Source organism: Pygoscelis adeliae, unplaced genomic scaffold (assembly GCF_000699105.1).
Source record: "Pygoscelis adeliae isolate BGI_AS28 unplaced genomic scaffold, ASM69910v1 Scaffold370, whole genome shotgun sequence".
NCBI classification, from domain to species: domain Eukaryota; kingdom Metazoa; phylum Chordata; class Aves; order Sphenisciformes; family Spheniscidae; genus Pygoscelis; species Pygoscelis adeliae.
Window position 1 is genome coordinate 441,434 of NW_008823870.1, and position 19,474 is coordinate 460,907.

The window sequence follows — 19,474 nt, forward strand, 5'->3', positions numbered from 1 at the left end:
GCAGGTGTTATTTTTAGTGCAACAGCTATTTACCAGCACCATTCCCAAAGGGAATTCAGGGAGGAAAAGGGATGCTGATGCATTTCTTACTAAATATAGAAAAAGGGTGAGCCACCGTACACAGCGTGACTGCAGCCAGCAGCTCCCGCTGGGGATGCAGCCCCAGCGAGGGGGATGCCGGCCCCGGGTGGTACCCGACGCCGTGGCAGGGCCGCCCCAGCAGAGGCTTCCTGCGTGCGGGGCTGGATGCTTAGTTCACCGCATTTTAACCTTCAAGCTCTTGGTGTTTGGAAAAAGCTTTTTAAAAGCAACTCTTATACCTAATTGGCTCCAATTTGAAGCCTTGATCCTGTAATGAATGGCTCCAGAAATCAAACAAAGCATTTTCAACACAAACAAAATTGCCTGTTATGAAAGCAGAATGTTTTTAGGGTAATATTGACTTTAACGGGTTGTCAAGGCAAATCGACAGCAGGGATGAAAACAACCCTCCCTCTTTTAAGGTAGTCCAAATCCAGCTGCCAAGAGGGGACCTAAAATACTCATCCAAGTCTGTGTTTCGTGCCCACAGCAGGGGACTCATTGCGTAAGTTTTTTTAAAAAATCTTGTTTAACAAAGAAAGGGATGCATTTCAGAATTACTCTGTTCTTCTCTATCTTTAAGCATTTAAAGTTCTTAAGAGTCAGTTTTGACATCAAGGAGCTCTGCATTCCCAGCCAGATGGGGATTCCCTGCCTAACTCCTTTTACATTTAGTCTTCAGCCTACATCCTTTATTGCTTAATATTTACTGACGACCTGGAAGGCGAGCAGTGAGAAGGTAGCATGTGAATATGACAAAAGGCATTTAGAAATCAGGATTAGACAGGCTGGAAAGCCAGCCGAGAGACCTAAACAAAATAGGCGAATGATCAACATGATAGAAACAGTGGTGGGGGGGGAGGGGGGAGGTAAAGTAACGGGGATTGGAAGAGGAAGATGCATTATTCATACAGTCCACAAGGGTCTGTGTTAATGGCATCACCTCCAGGTGATCCGAGATCATCAGAGCATCAGGGCATGCAGCATGATAAACACCTCTGCTCAGCATGTCAGGGTGGTAGAGAGGGAAGAGCCAGGCTGCCAAAGGAGTGGGATAAAGTAAAAAAAGATTACAGAGCCTTCGGATGAGTCAATGGTGCTGCCGTACCCGGATCATCCTCCCACCCAGAACACCCTCGAAACAAGAGGGCAGGAGAAGAGCCATCAAGATGCTCCAGGTCAAAAAAGCTCACCGTAAAGACAGGGCAAAAGCAACCACTGGCGGGGGGGGGGGGGGGGGGGAGAGGAGAGGGACCCGCCTCGCAGCCGGCCGCTGGCATCGCCTTTGCAACCGCATCGAATCCCCACCCCTGAGATATAGATACACACACACACACACACACTCTCCCTGGGACACTTGATTTCACTATATAGTTTCCAGAAGGGTGGCCACTTAGAGGAGAAGAAAGAGAATTTAATGAATTAAAGAGCACTTAAGTTACGGAAAACTAAATGGAAGTCCCATATTAATTGGGCATAATTGAGAATCCAACCCTGCCACTGTTTTGATTACAAACTACAATTTCTGGGCACATGTAAATTAGCAACTACCTCCTCCTGAAGTGACCTGCTGAGAACAAATTGCTTGGTCACCTAGTGCCTGTTAAAGCTCTCTCTAGGGAGAGCATCAAGGTTTACCTCTTGTTTTCCTTTCCTGGGGTTTTTGCCACCTTAATCGGCCCCAATTTACCTTGCAACCATCCTAAAGCAATGCCAGCTCAGGGATGCCCGCTCCTGGGGACACAGCGTGCAGGCTCAGCATCCCTAGGGCAGCTCAGCTACAAAGCCCGTGTCGACCAGCAGAGAGTCTCCTGGACACGCAGGTAATGCCGAACGCGCCGGCACAGAGAGACGGTGCAGCTGGAGACAGCCGAGAGCAGACGTGACCCGAGGGAGAGCCCGGCAGCCCCATCCTGAGGACGGGCTTTGTGTGGGTTCGCACCCAGCTCTGGTTGGAGCTCTCCTGGAGTATTTTGGAATAGGGGAGCTCCCAGGCCATTTCATGCCGTCACACTGAGCATCATGCTGCCAAGAGGAGTCTCTGGCACGTGGAGATCTTCCAGCTTCTCATGCGCACTTAAAATACCATTTGATTAAAAAAAAAAAAAAAAAAAATTGTGTTTTGTGGGACTGGGAGTTTTCAATAGCAGGAAAAGCAGCAAAAGTGATGCTCGCACCGACCTGTGCTGCCAAACGGGAAACACTTTGGCTATGTCTGCTCACACCCTTGTCTTCAGACGGTGTTGTTTCCATTTGCTTGGTTCACATGGGAAAGTCAAAGACGGGGAGGAAAAAGTGTCATTTCCTCAATCCCCACCCTGGAGACGAGCACCGCAAGAAGAGGTGATGAGGAAAGGCTACGCTATTTGCAGATATGCAAGAAGCATACAGAATTAGAAAAACGACGTCCAGGGAAGTCACACGCATTGAGGTTTCTCCTCCTCACCCACCAAGGAGGTTTTTGGTGCAGGGAGGGCTGCCCTGGCAGACGGCAGCAAGGCGGTGAGACCCACCATACAGATGTGGTCCATCCTCCGCCTTCGAGGGCTGCCCAGTGCGATGGCCTCTGAGTTCAGCTCTCTCCCTGTCCCAGCGCTGCTGCAAAGGGAAACTGTTCGGGCTCACACGGAGGAATTCCTGTTTGTTCCTCCTGGTTTTCCCCTCCGACTCAGAGTTACATTTGTTATACTCCATATCCCATCACCTAGTGTATGCAAATTTTGTTAAATATTTCATTCATTAAATGGCTCAGGTTATTACTGAATTGTACCTTAAGCTGTTCAGAAAGTTAATTCTTCTTGCACTTACTCGGTAATGTGAAATAACCGACTTAAATGAATATTTTACAGTTTGTACTAGACAGAACATTTATTAAAAATTCTATCCCTTTTAGAGTTATTCTTTTAAGCAGGCTTCAGTGCACTATGTGACTTAAATTATCGAGGGGGAATGATTTTTTTTTTTCCCCCCAAAAAAAAGTTTGTTTCACTACCAGCATGGAAGAGCCTAACAACCTGCTGAGGACCCAAACATAAGTCTGCTGGGAGAGAATAGCAGTTAGAAAGCTATTTTGTAAAAAGCTAAGGGAGGGGAGGAAAGCAAAAGAAGAATTTGAGAGCTTATTTGTACTCCTGTAACTCACAGATAGCTTTGCTGTTTGAAATGAAATAGCTCCTGCAATAGCCCATAACGTGCCACGAGTCCTTCGGGAGTTTAATAAGAGTAATTTGAAGTGACAGGGCTCCAACACCCGCGCATCGCCCCCTCCTGCGCATGCCGCTGCCATCCGTACGTAAGCAAGGCGGAAGGTGCAGTTACAGGGGCGGCTCCAGATACATCCAGCCTCACCGAAAGCCAAGGCAGCAGCGTCCTCGCCAGTGATGACAAGGTCATTACTATTTCTAATTAAGGGAACAGGTCCTGGCTAACACACCAGCACAGTCTGGCAGCTCCCAGCCCTACGGACCATCACGCAGATCACCTTCCCCGGGGGTCAAGGCAGGATAAAACATACTCTAATGTATGCCCAGAGGATGGCGTCGCGCAAGCAGCAGCCCAAGAGGCGACGCAGGCATCCTCCGCAGTCCTCCATGCTGGTGCCTCCTCCCACCGCATGTCCAGATGACCTTCCCGTTCGCACGCCACGGGCAGCTCCCGGGGAAAGCCCACCAGGCTTCAACCCGCCTTTTAACAACGCATCTGTACGAACTTCCAGGCTTAGAGGAGATATAGCTGGTTAAAAATAATTATCGCTGGAACGGCGGCATGGGCATCTAAGTTAGTCCCTGGCCAGTGACCCAGGGGAAGGCAGCTCCCCCCGGCACGAGCGCATCCCCGGGATGGAGGTTTACAGCCTCAGCCATGAGCAGCAGCAGAGCAGACACCCTGTAACCGCAACGTCTCATCAATCTCTGCTGGGAAAAACCTTTCAATTTCCAATGGAAATATGCAAACCAGGTTCCGCACTGTAAATCTTCCTTTCCGGCACTAAGGAGATAAGTAGGACCTATTAACCTCCCATGTTATTTCCAACTTCATTATTGGAGCTGACACGATGAGAGCACACGGTGACGGCTCTTTTTGGCAGAGTGCATGTAAATCGCTTTCTCAAAGGAAATTACTTCTCCGGGCTGAATGTTATTAATCTAAATTCTCCCTTAGTCAAATTGTTGCCCATAATAAATATGGAACAGGTTGCTCTGCTCATCTCCGAGGGCATCCCGATCCAGCAGCAGGTTTTCCTCCCCATTTGAAACCTCTTGAGGAGCTGCTCTACGAGAGCATCCTTCACCCAAGGATGGGGACCATCCACCCCAACGTCGCCCTGTGCTTGAGAGACCCACAATTTCATCATGAAAACATATTTTCATGCTGGTGCCATGGAGTGCTCCAGCAGCAAAACTGTGAGCAGCAGCAAGCCGGGGCATGGAGAGGCTGGGGAAGAGACACGAGGCATGTCCTTGACCTGCAACGTGACGTGGTGGCCTCCCATGGCCAACACCTTCCATGGCTGGTGCATCATTTGTGTCAGCTTTGAAGCAGCAAAACTTCCAAGGTTTAAGAATTTATGGTCCTTCCCAGTGGATATATACTGGCATCCTCCTCGTGCAACTAAAGAAACCCTGGAGTTTAAGCAATAACAGATCAAAAAACCCATAAAAAACAGATCAAAACCCAGTCTGAATTTTGCCAACGATGCAGCTAGAAAATAGAAGTTTCACATCTTAAATTCCTGGAGGAATTATAAATTAAGGGGAATTTTATTTGCACGGTATTCCTTCATTTTATTGAGAATCAGCTTATCGCCAATAAAGATTTTCACTAAAAATACTCACAGAACACCCCCCCCCTTTTTTTTTTCCCCTCTCCCTTCCATAAAAAGCACGCAATCCCTTCTGCTCAAATATGAGCATACCACAGGGCGAGGGCGCAGACCTCTGGCACACACCAAGGCACGGAGCGGATTCGGAGCATTATAAATCTAGTGGTACAGAAAACCCTTTTCCTCATTTGTTAGCCAGCCGAGTGTGAAAATGTTAATGAAGGCAGCTATAATAATCTACGGGAATTTCACGATTAAGATTTTGTTCACGTCCGACAGCCCCTGCTCACGCGCAGCCCGTTGTGCATCAACCCTTCCACCTAATAGCAGCCGTAATTGCTGTGCTCCGTCCAGCCGCCCTCACCCAGTGGCCCTGATGGGGGGAATTACTGTCATTCTATTAACTTCAACTGTTATTACACGTATTCCTAAAAGAAAATAAAGGCAGAGAGACTTTAAGTGTGTATCATCTACTCCCCTACACAAGTAATTTTTTAAATATAGCATGCTGACAAAGAGCACTGAAGTCAGGCGATACCATGGTACCTTCTTCTACTGAAAATAAAATAAAATAAAATAAAAAGTCTACCGCCAGCGGGTGGCTTATGAAAGCCCTGACTCGTGGGAAACTGGTGTCTTCCCATCGTTCAGCCAGGCGAGCCTTTAAAGCTTGTCTGGGTGTTGAGAGCACCAGAGGCCCTACCAAGGGGGATAATGAGCTACTGATGCAGAGCAGCGTGCCATGGAAGTCAAACCATACAGGTGAACTCTCAAATTGGAAAAGCAGCGATTTTTCTTAAATCTTCAGCTTGTCACCAAGATTATCTTGATGCCCTTCCATCCCCCAAACGTCCCAGACTGGTCGTTGACCACCTGCAAGTGGCTGGCGTATTTATTAGGGCTCATTGCGGCAGAGTTGCATTTTTACGGGGATGTGGGCGCAGGCGTGTTCCCTCCAGCTCTTTGCACAGAAGTTTGTTCTTGGGGATTCGTTTCCAAGTCGGGAGACAGATCGACCCTGCTTTCCCCAAACACCTCCCGTGCTCACATCCCCATGGCACACCCAGAGGGTAAGCTGGGCACAGCAGAGATGCCAGACCCTTCTGACTGCGGCTGGGCACTGACATTTTCGGAGGGCTGCCCATGGTGACTTCCAGCTCTCCTCCACCGTTAGAGCTGTTAATTTATCACTGCGTATAGTACATCATTAGGGCTGTTTTTCCCTTGCACATACTTTAAATTTAGTGTAAATAAATGCATTTTGTAGAGTCATGGTGGCCGCTGCCAAGGTATACATTGACACGCTCAGCATTTGGGCGGCACTTACTGTGATGCCATGCCAAACTTCGGGTTGGACACACAACTTGAACACAAAGTCTCTGCCCGCCCCGAGCCAGAGAGCGGTCTGCCCTGGTGAAGGCAGCCCTCGGACCGTGGGCGCTGGAGGCTTGGCGTTACCGTAGGAAGCAGGAGAGCGTCGGCAGCACGGAGCCATCTCTGCCTTGACAGGATAACGCTCGGCACCACGGCCGGCAGATGGGTTGGAGGCTGAAGGTACCAGCAAAATGTTGTGCAGTTGGAGGCACCAGCAAGAGATGCTTCCACCCTTGGAGCACAAGACTTGAAACATCACAGGCTCCTGCAGGAGCTCCCCAAAGCGACCCTGCAAGCATTTTGCCATCCTTTTTTCCATCTGTTTTTTGCACAACGCCTTTTCCCATGAAGCCTGATCACTGTTGAGGCATTGCTGATTCTCAAACGTGTTATTCTCAAGCCACGAGCACCATGAAGGTGCGGGCAGGAGCTGCCGAGCAGCACAGAGCCTGCCACAGGTCGAGGATGCTGCCCCAGTGCAATTCGCAGCCAAAACAGAAATGGCTCATGGCAGTAGATGGGAGAGGACTGGCGGCAGCAGCAATCCGCCAGCGGCAGCCCCCAACAGGAGACGTGCATCTCTCTTTTGGCAGAGAAGCGAGGGTAAGAGAATGCACGATAAAACGAAGGCATGCTCGCAAAAAAATTACTTCCCTACCACAGCCGTGTGAGTTTTAATTTTCCTCTAATTTCAGGACTGCAGCACTGATATAAAAATCCCTATAAGTGTTTTAGGGAGATGGTAATGGTCCTATACTAAAATAATTCAACCAACACTATAATTTTAGTACCACTATCAAAATGAAATAATGGCTGTTTACTATGTTACACCTTTCAAATGACCTTCATTTGAATACAAATTGTGGCTTGAAACTCTAAAAGCTGCTCCATTTCAGGAGGCAGCAAATTGAGGATGTTTACCCAGGGTTTACTCTGCCAGCAGATTCCTCAGTATAACCACATAGGCTAAATGGGTTTTTTGGGGGGTTTTCTTTTCCTCTGAAGCTGCCGGAGACTTGCTTAAAGGAGCCGCATGGATCTGACCGGGAGCCCAAGCAAGACAGAACAACCACCCTTTGCCCCGCTCCAAGCACAATGGGAATCGCACTTTCCGTTTTATCTGGAAATACTCGTCACCAACAGTGAGACCCATTCGCTCGCATCCCTCTCGCTTGCATGATGGACAAGGATTATTCTGCTAATAACCAAGTACCCAGCCCGAGAGGGGAAGGTGGATGGGTCTGATCTCAACCTGTGCCTGTGAAAACACCTTCATTTCTTTATTTTTTTTTTTTTTTCAGTTCAGCTCCATCTGCCCATCATGGGCTCTTGTTACTGGCTTTGGGGACCCCGTGCAGCCGCCTCTTCCCAGAGGAGCTGGCCAGTGCCCAGGCAGCAAGGAGACCCTCGGCACAGACCTGGGCGGCCGGAGTGGATACAGGGGTGCTGTGCAGGGAACGGTGTTTCCAAACACCTGGGTTTGTGCGGGTATCGCAGCTCAGCCCACACAGCATGAGCAGGGTCTGCCACTAGCAAGGTTTTGCAGAAGAAATTTCACTACAGAAGTTCCCCAGTATTTACTTATCCACCTGGGGAACACCAGCCTAGCACCAGCTATTTCTCTCCAATAATGAATTTTTGCCCTTTCATCAACATTAGTCAGAAGCTCTGAAAAAATTTCCATTTGGTGCCAGGAATATGAAAGAAAACATTGACATGACCGGCAATAAGCAAAACTGAGCAGTGTGCCCAGCTGCAGAGCAGCACAAGCTGCTAGCATGCAATTCTTAGCCCTTCAAAGATCATTCCTAAGCAGGGAAAAAAAGTACTGTAAGAAAAATGAAGTTTGTCTGTAAGGCACCAGAAGTCACGCTACAAACTCCCCTCCCGCGGAGACACCGATGGGCAATGATCCTGCAAGGATGCTCTTTCCTCAGAAGCTCGGGGACACTCGCCTTTCCCTCCTCTCCCCCAATTCCCAAACAAGAAAACAAACAAACAAACAAACAAACAATCCCCAACTTAAAAAGACAATTCAGGCTTCAGGCCAAGCAGACACGGCGCCTTTGGTGCTGTTCACAACGCGAGTGCCACGAAGAGAAAATCCCCACGTTCCAAAAATACGGAGTATCTGTAAACACTCCCACCCCAAGACACCTACGTGTAATTACTCACAATGAGCGAGGAGGAGGAAGAAAAACCCACTTTTTGTTTTTAATTCTCTCTTTCTGTGCATAACAGCTATTGCAAGAGAAGCCCCCAGCCCGCTGACATTTCCAGAGGGGAACAGCAGCATGTGGCCACAGCAGCGGGCAGGGAGGGACCCCGAGCGAGGGGAACAGTGTGTTTGGCAGCAGCCCCATTTTGGGGTGTAAAAAAGGGAAATCCCTTCTGTAAAGAGTGACCTCTGCCTCTCCCCAGAGCCCCGCTTCCTTGGCAGGTGCAGCCCTCCCCAGGCGAGAGCAAAGCCAGCGATGGATGCTCCAGCCAGAGATCCTGAACCAACGCCGGTCTCCTTCATGGTGACATTGCGGAAAAACAAATGGGGTTTAAACAATAGGTGTTGTATAAAACATCTGAAAACAAGACAAATTAGTCATTAAAAATTAATTTTGGAAAATTACAGTCTTGTTAATAGATGCTGTTATGGCTTTGCACGTTCCTTTTCAGGCAAGAGGGAGGAAGGGGATTTAAAACACATTTTATTGTATTCCATCAAAAACTGAAGAGAGAGACAAATGCCTTCGGAAGCCCATGTTTCTGCATTGCACAAATTCACAACCCAAGTATATTTGCATTTGCAATTTGCACTCGCAAGGAGGAAAAGCCATTGTACTGAGTGATTCTCCCATCTTCTAGCAAGCTGCCTCCCCATCCCTCCAGCTCGTGATGTTTCAGCGCGGCCTGACATCACTCCCTGTTACATGACGGGATTTCTGGGGATTTCTGGGGAGTTGCAGTCTGGCACTGCGGGGTCTCCAGCGCCAGCTCCTCCCGGCTCTGCTCCACCGGGAGCTCTCAGCCGGTCTTCTGACACGGCGCAGGAGAGGCAAGGGAAATTCATCGCCACCTGCCCAAACACCATCAGCAGGCAACAGACAGAAGAGTTACCCCAACCTCCATGAAACCCTGGAAGTTCTTTGCACATTTGACAGCAGAAGGCAGCGCCCACTCCCAAGAAGATGGGAAGGCACCTTCTCGCCTAATGAGGGACGGGATTCTGACTGCAAGGCAAAAAACCTACAGAGATGATGGGGGGGGAGAGCGGAGCAGACCTGTGCCTTGCGCGGAGCCAGGCAGGGACCACTTCTCCTGAGAGCATCTGCCTGTTGCGCCCATGTCTGCAAACCGTGGGGCCGGATCCATCCCCCTGCGCCACGTCCAGGTGCCGGGAGCACGGCCCTGTTCAGCAAGGGCAGCGAAAACGAGCCGGTGCCAAATGATGCAACCAGAGGAAGATAAGCGCCTGCAACCTTGTGCCGAAAACCCCCACCACGAAACCGCCCGCGGGATGCTCTGACGTTATTTTCACGCTCTTGACAGTGAGGACTACGCCAAAATACTCAAGGTCAAGAGACCAGCATGGTTCGAGGCAATCTGTGCCTCTTAAAACAGTGACAAATATGTTATTTAATTTTAATGAGCTTTTTTGCATCTCCAATCTAATTACGGCATTATCAAGTACTGCTCCGAACTGCAGGTGGCTTCTCATTACTTGGGGTAAGGCTGTCACAAGCATTTTTCATGAATACTAAGAACCGCTCCGTTTCACTACCCACCCTGAAACTTCCCCAGCTCCCCTCCCCTCGGTTAGGGGCTCGCAGGAGAGCAAAGCCCAGCACCCATCCCCGGCCCCCCCGCAGCCCCCAAACTCTGAAGAAGTGAGAACATTAATGCCACAAGCTTTGAAGACTTCTGAAAAGCCCCTGTTTTTCAGCCAATTGCTCCACTTTTTAATTTGAGTTTTATTGTGGTTAATGGAGAGCAGTGCCCACGCAGCACAGCCCCACATGCCTGCCTGGCTCCTCCGGCTGAAACCCTGGGGGGAACCTCTACATCCACCAAAAAAGCACGAGTTTTGGTGTGCAAGATGCTCCTGCCAGGTGAAATCTCCCCCAAAAGCAAACGTCTCCCTGTTCCACACACAAGAGTGAGAACACCCCATGGAAGGGCATTTAAGAAAACCCCTCTCTTCCAGATCACTTCTATTTTTTGCTTTCAACTTAATATTTTTTAAAATCATTATTAAAAGCAAAGAAAGAGCTCCGATATCAAAAGTGTTTTGGCAAGATCAAAATACTTCAGTTTTTCCTCTTAAGCTTTGTGAAAAATCAGATTTTTCTGATGGTTTCTGGCTGCTTCCTTTGACCGCCTCTACTCATCGGTTATTGTTTCCTGCACGTGGTGCAAAGCTGCTGGAGTTCATAGCCAAAAAGCTCCTGCCTAGACAGTTATTCGGAAGCCATCAAGAATCAGATGTTTTAATTCTCCCCAAAAACCTTTTACCCTAAGCGGTTTGGTGAACGCAGGCAACATGCAACTGATAACGAAGCCCTGACATCAACTTTTGCTCTTATAAAGCGTGAAGGCGTGGAGGACAGCCCTCCTCAGCAACCCCAAATCCCCTGCCGAGCCACAGGGACACAAAGACAAGGAGAAGGAAGCCAGGGGATGGAGGATCCCTTACCCACGAGCTCCCTTTTAAACACACACATCCCGATTGGAACCCTGATTTGTTGGTGGCTTTTTTTTTTTTTTTGAAGGGTTTTGTGGAAAGCACCATGGGCTGCAGGCAGCGGCAGGGAATTGTGCACCCACCCACGTACGTGATGCATCCTTATGCTCCCAGTAACAGAAAAAAACATCTTCTACCTTACCAATTTCCACAGACACGGTCCTGCTGTTACCCAGGAGTTACAGAGCACAGCATCAATCCCCACGTGCTGGTGTTCCAGACGCAGGCACCAACAGCGACCTACGGCAGAGCCTGTAGCCCTGACACCAGCCCAGCTCACCCTCTGAATTGCCTTTTTTTGCCCCAAAACAGCACAACCGGAGGCAGCCCGCAGGCTTGCCCGAGCAGGAGCACTCACCGGCATCCGGGGAGCTGCAGGGGTGATGGCAGGGTGCGGTGAGGGGTGCACAGGACCACCAGGCTCTGCACTGCAGAGAGCCTCTGCTCACTCCTGCGCTGCTCACTCCAGCAAAGTGAGCTCAGCCCCAGGCAGGTGCTGGGCTTGTCCCAGTTCCCCCAGCAGCCTCGTCAGCTCCCATTGACCACAGCTGGGAGAGGGTGCGGCATCCCAGGGGCCGGGGTTCAGCTGGGCAGCAGCACCTGGGCCACCTCCCGCAACACCGGCCAAATATATATGCAAATATGCATACACGTATATGCATATATATATAACTTTGCACACATGATACATACTAAAGCTCCCCAGTGCCGTGTGCAGCCTTGTATCAAAACAGAAACAGTTAACGTTGGAGGAACTGTCATTTGGAAATGAGACTTATCAGTGCCTCTGCTGCAGTAACGACACGTTTTGTCTCCCCTGACCTTGCTGCAAACCGCAGTCGCCTTTGAGACGTGTCTCCCCTCACCGTAACAACTGTAGCCAATTATTGGCGCATGGTTGTTTAATTATATTTGCTTGTGCACTGTAATGCTTGCTGCTACCGGTGCCCCACCATCGGACAGTGATGGTAGGGGCAGGCACGTCCAGCCGGGCGTGGGCAGCCTGCCCTGCACAGAGGCTGCCCAGCACCTCCAGGGAGTTACTCATTTGGGCTTGGAGGGGGTGCGTTTCCTTGCGGAGTGGGAAGTTGCCGGGAAATCCAGCGGATGAGGCAGTGAACGCAAGCGAGAGTAACGCAAATCTACGTTTGCTCAGCTGCGCCTCGGAGGAGCTCGCCGGTTCCCCGCTCCCGCCAGCCAATTTACTCAGGGAGATCAGGCTCTTCTCCAGATAAGCACATTGACTTTAAAATAAAGTGTGTGCCAACAGCTGCAGCACCGAGACTGGAGCAGACAGAGATGTGGCACTGAATGATAATTAAATACATTTTCATCATCTGTCATTTTTTACTGCAGGTGCCAGTGTAATAAATCCGAGCTTGACTCTTGTCAGCTGGCAGCGAACACGTTTTAATGCCAAATCCCAGGGGATAAATTCAGAGTCACTCGGCCTTGCACGGGGGAGGAGCTGCCTCTAACATGCCAAGCAGGTAACTTACACCTGATTGCTCTCATAATACTTTTATTATTTTGGTGTCAGATGCAGCATTTCAGTCCGCTCCTATGGGCTACGGGGAATGCAAACACCTCCACCAACGTTCCCAACTGCACCGCAATCCTCCCAGCGCGGCACCGGCTTCGCTCTCCTCGATCCCCCGTGCTTTCCCAGCCTCTCAGCGTGCCCGTGATCGATTAGGGATATTAGGATTTTGGTCAAAGAGGAAACAAAGTCAAGGGAAAAAGTAAAACTGGCAGAATTTGCAAATTAATTTAATCAGAAGGACTGCAACTCAGAAAATTAAACTTTTAAGTTAATATGCTGTAAATCCAACTGTAAATCCAGCACACAGTGAAGGAGCAGCTCTGTTTCCCTGCGAATGGATGCAAACCGCTCATTAATTCATCTTGTGGAGAACAGCAAGTTCTTTGCTGGAGACGCTGCTGGGACACCCCGCGTGACATCATTTTCCGTGGGCAGCCGCCTGCGATGCAATGCCAGCCCGTGAGCGCATTGACACCGCAGACCTCGGTCCAAAATTCCTGGTGGAAATGAGATACAGGACATCCAGCCCTGCCACGGCCGGGGAGGAGCAAGTGGAGCTGGACGCGGCGGCCGCCTTTGCCCGGCAGAAGGGATTTCCCTGAAATGCCACCAATTTCTACCGATTTTGAAAAATGAAACTTTTTGGGTCTCTGTCACAAACCAAAGAAACAAGAGAAATGCGGAGAAGAATCTCCCTGCGCCTTTGCTGGGCTCCTCCGCTTTAACTGATCATCTTGTTTCACCTGCCTTCAGCCAAGCGCATCAATTAAAAATGCCTGACCCTGTAACTGGTACGAGAAAGGGTGCCCCTCCTCACGGGCAAGGAGCTGGCGCTGCACCCCGCCGTAACCCCAGCCTCACCTCGTCTTCTCTGTCAGTGGGGCAGGACAAATCCCAAACAGAACTCTCTTATTTCGCTCCGTGTGCCGCAGCCTACAGCGACCTGTCATTTCATTTAAGGTCAAAAAGGGATTTCTGCCCATTACATTGGCAGTAACAAAAATCCAGCAGAAAAAGACATTTCCAAACCTTTACCCCAATTCCCCTATCAAAGAAAACAAAATTAGCAAGGATAACAAAAGTAGGTATTTGTGTCTGTGCGGACTGACATGGGAAATGAAACCAGCCCAGACGCTCCAGCTCCTCACATGCCGAAGTCACCCTCACGGGCTATCTGCTATTTCATTTCTGGGGGGTTTTTTTGGTTTTGGTTTGGTTTTTTTTTCAGAGCACTGAAACTTCAACTGCAACAAGTCGAAGCCTCGGTGATCCTTCTGATGCATCCCGTCTCTGAAGAAATGGGGATTTTCTTTTTTCCACTATTGGCAAAAACACTGCAGACAAACTGTTAGGTGAACTCTACTGGGACAAAATGTCTGGTTTATCGCTTCGCCCCGCTTTTCCCAGACTTGGCCAGGACTTTCCACAGACATTAAAAAAAAGGCGGCTCATCAGCATCACTTTGATGGCAGCAGAGGGACCCTGGGTTGGGCAGCAGGCAGCTGTGGTACCCCTGGGAGAGCAGCTTCTGCGCCGAGTCCATCCACGGCAAAGAAGATGTTAACACTGAAACGTGGGCGCTGCAAAGGCAACGACTCCGTGCGAGCCCTGCAAAAGGCAGAAATAACTCCCTTTTCTCCCCAGGAAGAAAAGCGCGGTAACAAACACCTATGAAATAAAGTCAAATCTGGCAATCTCTTGTGCAGGAACTCATTAGAAAAGTTGAAATACCGAGTTTACATTTTGCCAAATGAAGTGCTTAATCCCAATATTCACTCTCGCAAGGAGTAAGCTGTTTTGAAGTAGATTTATTATTTCACCGAAAGCTTTCTTCTCTTTGGCTTCCACACGCAGCCCAGCTGACGCACAAATCGGGTACAAATTCGGGCGCCGCAGGATGCTCCTGCATCCGAGCTCGCCCCTGTCCCCAGGAAGGATCACCAGCCTGGGCACTGGGCTCTGTGGGGACGGTGACCATCCACAATGAGCTCGGGCTGGCGAGAGCACGGAGCGCAAGGGGAGAAGCCAAAACACCGGTGGAGAATCGTCCTCCCGGTTTTCTACCGAGCGCAGGGTAACTCGGCCTGCCGAGGACCGGGGCTTGTCAGATGCACCCGGCTACTTATAACGCCGGCACTTACATAATTAGAGCTTGACAACTTACAATGCGAGCCCAAAAATTAGAGCACTTTATTGATCCGGACAAACCTGTATTAATGGACTTATCCTCAAAATGGTAGAAATCGTGTTTACGGACTACTTGTAGATGCCTCTCTGAATCCAGCTGCCCTGAAGAGCATCTCCCTCCCGACAGCACGGGCTGGTCGGAAACACACAGGTAAAAGCTTCGGCAGCGCTCTCGGTCTTCCAGGACTTACTGCGCTTTCAACCTGAAAAAATCCCAACTTTTATTTGAGGCAGATAATGCATCTGAAGGGATAAATAGCTGTCGTTCCTGCCCTCGCCACCAAAGCGGGCACGAGCGGCTGCTTTTGCACCTGAGACGTCTTCTACGCGTATTTGCTCTGTGCTTCCCCCCTTGATGAATTTTGAATTTGGCCTGTTAATTTGCCAGCATTATTTGTGTCCTGGAGCAGTGAATGCCTTATTTTTTAAAAAACAAAATTAAATTTAAGTGTAAATAAATAAACCAAGTGGCTATAGAAGAGTGGAAACCCCTTTTTGTGTAACAGGAACAAAATCTGATGCTAGCCCACTTTTCAGTTTTCTTAGCAAGTGCACTGCTTCAGCTCTCATTTACTAGAGCAGCAACAATTATAATACCATCAGAACACGTATATAATCTCCAAACGTAAACCTCCAGAAAAAGCTGTGATTAAACTTGCAGGTAGTAATCATAAACAATTTATAGCATGTTTACAGACCTTTCCCCATTCCCCAGAGTTGGAAACCATCCCGAGACAGGGTTCTCGCCGCTCTCCCCATCACATTCCTAAAAACCCATCATCTATCAATCAGCTCACGGACGATTATTTGCTTTTCCTGACACGAGGATCCTGGCACCAGCTCTAGCTCAGGGTAGGTGAGCACTGGGCATTTCCAAACAGGAATCACCATCTGCCTCCCCATCTCTCGGAGAGGCAAACCAGCCTCTTTTTGCCTCTTCAAAACCGTGCCCCTGGCCTTTTGCTTCTTCCAACTTCAGCTGCATAGCTGCACAGCTACCGAAAGTAACAGACACGAGTGGGCAATTCCCACCTAGAAAGTGCCGCTACACAAAACATCTCCGATGGCTGATAACGCCTGGTTTGAACAAAAGCACGTTTTCGTTTCATTATAAACATTCCCATGGATTAAAGATTTGGATGCCACAGCAAAGCAAGTTAAACATTTACCTTCTATTAAAACATCTAAATGAGAAGATTAAAAACTGGTTTACGTTTAACAGAAAGGCAAAGTCAAATCAGCACAGGAGCAGCTTAGCGGGTACTTAAAGCTGAGGCATTCTGATGCGGAGGGGTAATCAATTTCAGGAGGGAAGGATTTCTTAAAACTACTCAGAAAGAGGAAAAAAAACCACCAAAAAACCACAACACATACATTTGAAAAAAATCTTTCAATTATCTCTCCCAAAGAACGCCTCCCAAAGCCTTTCTGCTGCCAAGTCTAATAGACTTGCTTCAGCAGACAGCTCTTGCCCCAGATTTCCCCATAAAATATTTTCACAGCTTATTAGTCTATTTAGCACATTGCTTGTGCTCTTTTGTTTATTTTTCATTTGAGATGGCAGGAGGAAAGATCCTATAGAATACATAAGGGTCTTATCGACTGCGTTTAATGGCAACCGTTTGAAGTAACAGCAGTCAGAGGTCACGGAGGTGACAGAAATGACACAGCTGATCGGCGTAAGAATTTTCTAACATCCAAATAGACACTGCTTGGTAACCAAGAACCACCAAAACTACAGCTGGTTACTGCTAGGCCAAAATTCCTCCAAGAAGCAGAAAGCCTCACTTTACAAAGCCAAAATCCAAGTCTATTTGCAATAACCTGTGGCCAATTTAACACGTGTGCAGATAGGAGAACGGCTTGGTTTTATCATGCCGGTAATGAGACACAGCTCCAACGCTACTGCTGGGCACCATCCTTCCATGGTGTTTATTAGGTAAGCTTCGTGATGATCCATCCCGTCAAAAGACTTAGGTGATGCAATTTAAGACGAGTGCCGAAAATGCAGGATTACACAAAGCACCCTCCTGGCCGAACACAGTCTCCATCCAAACATCTGACACCTAAAATCTGGTACAGAACAAGCACGTGCAGCGATACTCACATGGCCAGTAGTGAACCCCCTTAGGGACTCGCACAGAACGCACGCAGATCCCAGTCGCCAAGTTTAAAAGTGATATATTCTTATTTAATAACTAGTTCATTTTAAAAACCCCACAATAATACAGCTCTATCAGCTTATCTCATTGCCATTAAAAGAATCGGAGCACCCATATTCTGCGTAATAGAATTAGATTTAATCCCCCCACGTCTTTTAGAGGTTGTCCCAAAGATGTCTCCACTTTAGTTATAATCCTCGGTTTAGAAAGTTTATTAAAAAAAAAAAAGTGAAAAGCGATAGAAGGAAGCAGGTTGGGGGGCAGAGTAGAAGCGCGAGGTGAACATGAACAGCCCGCAGCTCCCCCTGGGGTGGGGTTTTTTGTTTTCTTTTAAATGATCATACTTAATTTCTGTCTGAAGCAGCACCCCAGCTGAAGAAAGCAGCATGCGGGAAATGCTATTTAACTGGCCCTGTCAAATAAAAGTATTTTGGCATAAGTATATACTATACAAAAGCAATAACCTCTTTTATCTAAAAATATTTGAAAGAAAAGTTTTACAGCTGAGCACTGAAGAAAGCTTTCTCCATGATTTTTCATTAGCCTTTCTGATCATGCTGAATGAAATGGTCTAATTTACAAAGTATTTTAGGACAGAACTTAAGAGGTTCTACTTGCAACCAAATGGATTTTGCAGCTTATGCGGATTAAATATTCTATATACAGATGGGAAAGTAGATGAGTGGCTCCAAGGCCCGCTGGCGATAAGCCACGCAACCCGTTAGCCATGGATGACGCTCATCGTGAAGGGTCCCAGTACCCACCGTAAGTGGGAGGTGCGGTAACAGCCCCGGGATGCTTTGCCGGTTACCACTCGCTCGACTCTGCGGCGCCCGAGAGCATCAGCTTTCTTGCCATCGTCACTCGCAGCCCCGACACCTTCACGCAGGAGCCCACCTGCACGAGCAGCAAGGATGCTGCAAGCAAGCACCACCGCCGGACCTCTCCCTGCATCCCTCCCAGGGGACAGTTCATGCGCTGTCCTTGCCGGAACGACATAGCTTTGGCTTCCCTATAATTGCCGTTTCCTCAAAACTCCGCTCCTCCCTGCAAAATCTGCACATTAAATGCCTTCACAGCACCCTCCTGTGGGGATTCCGCGTCCATACAGAGACGGGGGCAGCTAGAAATGGGGCGCGCGAAGGAAATCCTCCTCCTCCTCCTCCTCCGGCGACGCCGGCAGGGACAGGCAGCACAAGCTGCCTTTGGCGGCTGCTCCGAGCGCGTCAGGCTGTCCTGCCGGCACGCACCACGTCCCCGGTTGCTGAGCAGGACTGGGGTTACGAGGTGACACCAAAAGCACGGCGGCCACCAGCCCAGCCAGAGGGGACGGGCCCCTGCCGCCGGGACGGGGCGAACACGGGGGCTGCAGCAAGCGGCTCTCCTGGCACCGCTGCGCTCCTCCGCTCTGCGTGCACGGCGTGAAACCATCCAACACGTTTGCATGTCAGTTACTGATTCACAAAGCCAAGTGATGACAGGTAATTTAAAAAAAAAATAAAAATGGTTAAAGCAGCGTTTTCCTGTAGCAACCACTGACAAATAAAAATGCTACCTTGACTGTTTTACTGGGGTTTGCAATACCCCAACGGGGTATGTTAACATTCAAACACCTGCTCTCAAAACTAGAGAAATCTCCATTTAGCAGCACGTTATTTTGGAATCACTTGCGCTTTAACACTTTAGTTTTCGTGGTGATGCTACGTTTTAATTCAGATACTTGAAAGCATTTTTATTGTAAGCTACAGCGGTTTTATGCAACCCTTTGCCACCGTGATGAAAACCAGACAGTTCACTAATTTCTAAGAGGAGGAAGACTTGAGAGAGTTTATAATTATTACGTTACTAAACGTTAAAGTTTAAAAAAAAAAGTTCACGTTACTTACACTGTTGATTTACAGCATTCAAAGTGGTACGGAGATACAGAAATCCCATAGATATCATACGCCTTCCCACTTTTTGCAAGAATGCTGTAAAACTAGAGTCGAATAAATCTTGAATCCGAATTATTGATTATCCTTTAGGTTATGTAGTAATTTAATGTGCCTCACCATACAAGACTTGCAGAGTGCACACAGATCAATTCACTTGTGCAACGTGCAGTGAGAACATTTATATGGCATTATTCACTCTCAAAGCATCTCACAAATTAATTAATCTTAATAGATGATGCTTCTGTAGGAACGAACCAAGTTTTTTGCTTCCCAAATCAACAGGATTAAAAAAAAAAATCTAACATATGAATATTAGGTGAAGCGTACAGACACACATACAGACAACAATCTGTATTTTAGATGCTTTAAAGGGAGGTAAGAGTGATCGCAGGAGGGATGATATTCCCTCATTTACTTTTTCCTCCACCTAACACGGCAAGTTCTTTCCCTGCACTTGTTACTTGGTAATGACTGTTTCCACTTGTCTGGAATCGCACATTGCTACCCGTCACTGGAGCACACAAGTATTCTGTCATGAAGAAAACAGCTTGTTTACCAAGTCAAGAGCACAACTGCCGAAGCACACAGTGCCTGTTCGCCGTGACCGAGGCGGCCGGCCAGAGGCGCACGGTGGCG

At 48.5% G+C, this 19,474-nt stretch overlaps 1 protein-coding gene across 1 annotated transcript in view; it reads right to left on the minus strand.

Moving 5' to 3' along the window:
* The window catches only part of CAMTA1 (calmodulin binding transcription activator 1), a 336,801-nt gene that overhangs the window by 265,785 nt on the left and 51,542 nt on the right, over positions 1–19,474 (minus strand). The window lies entirely within an intron of this gene.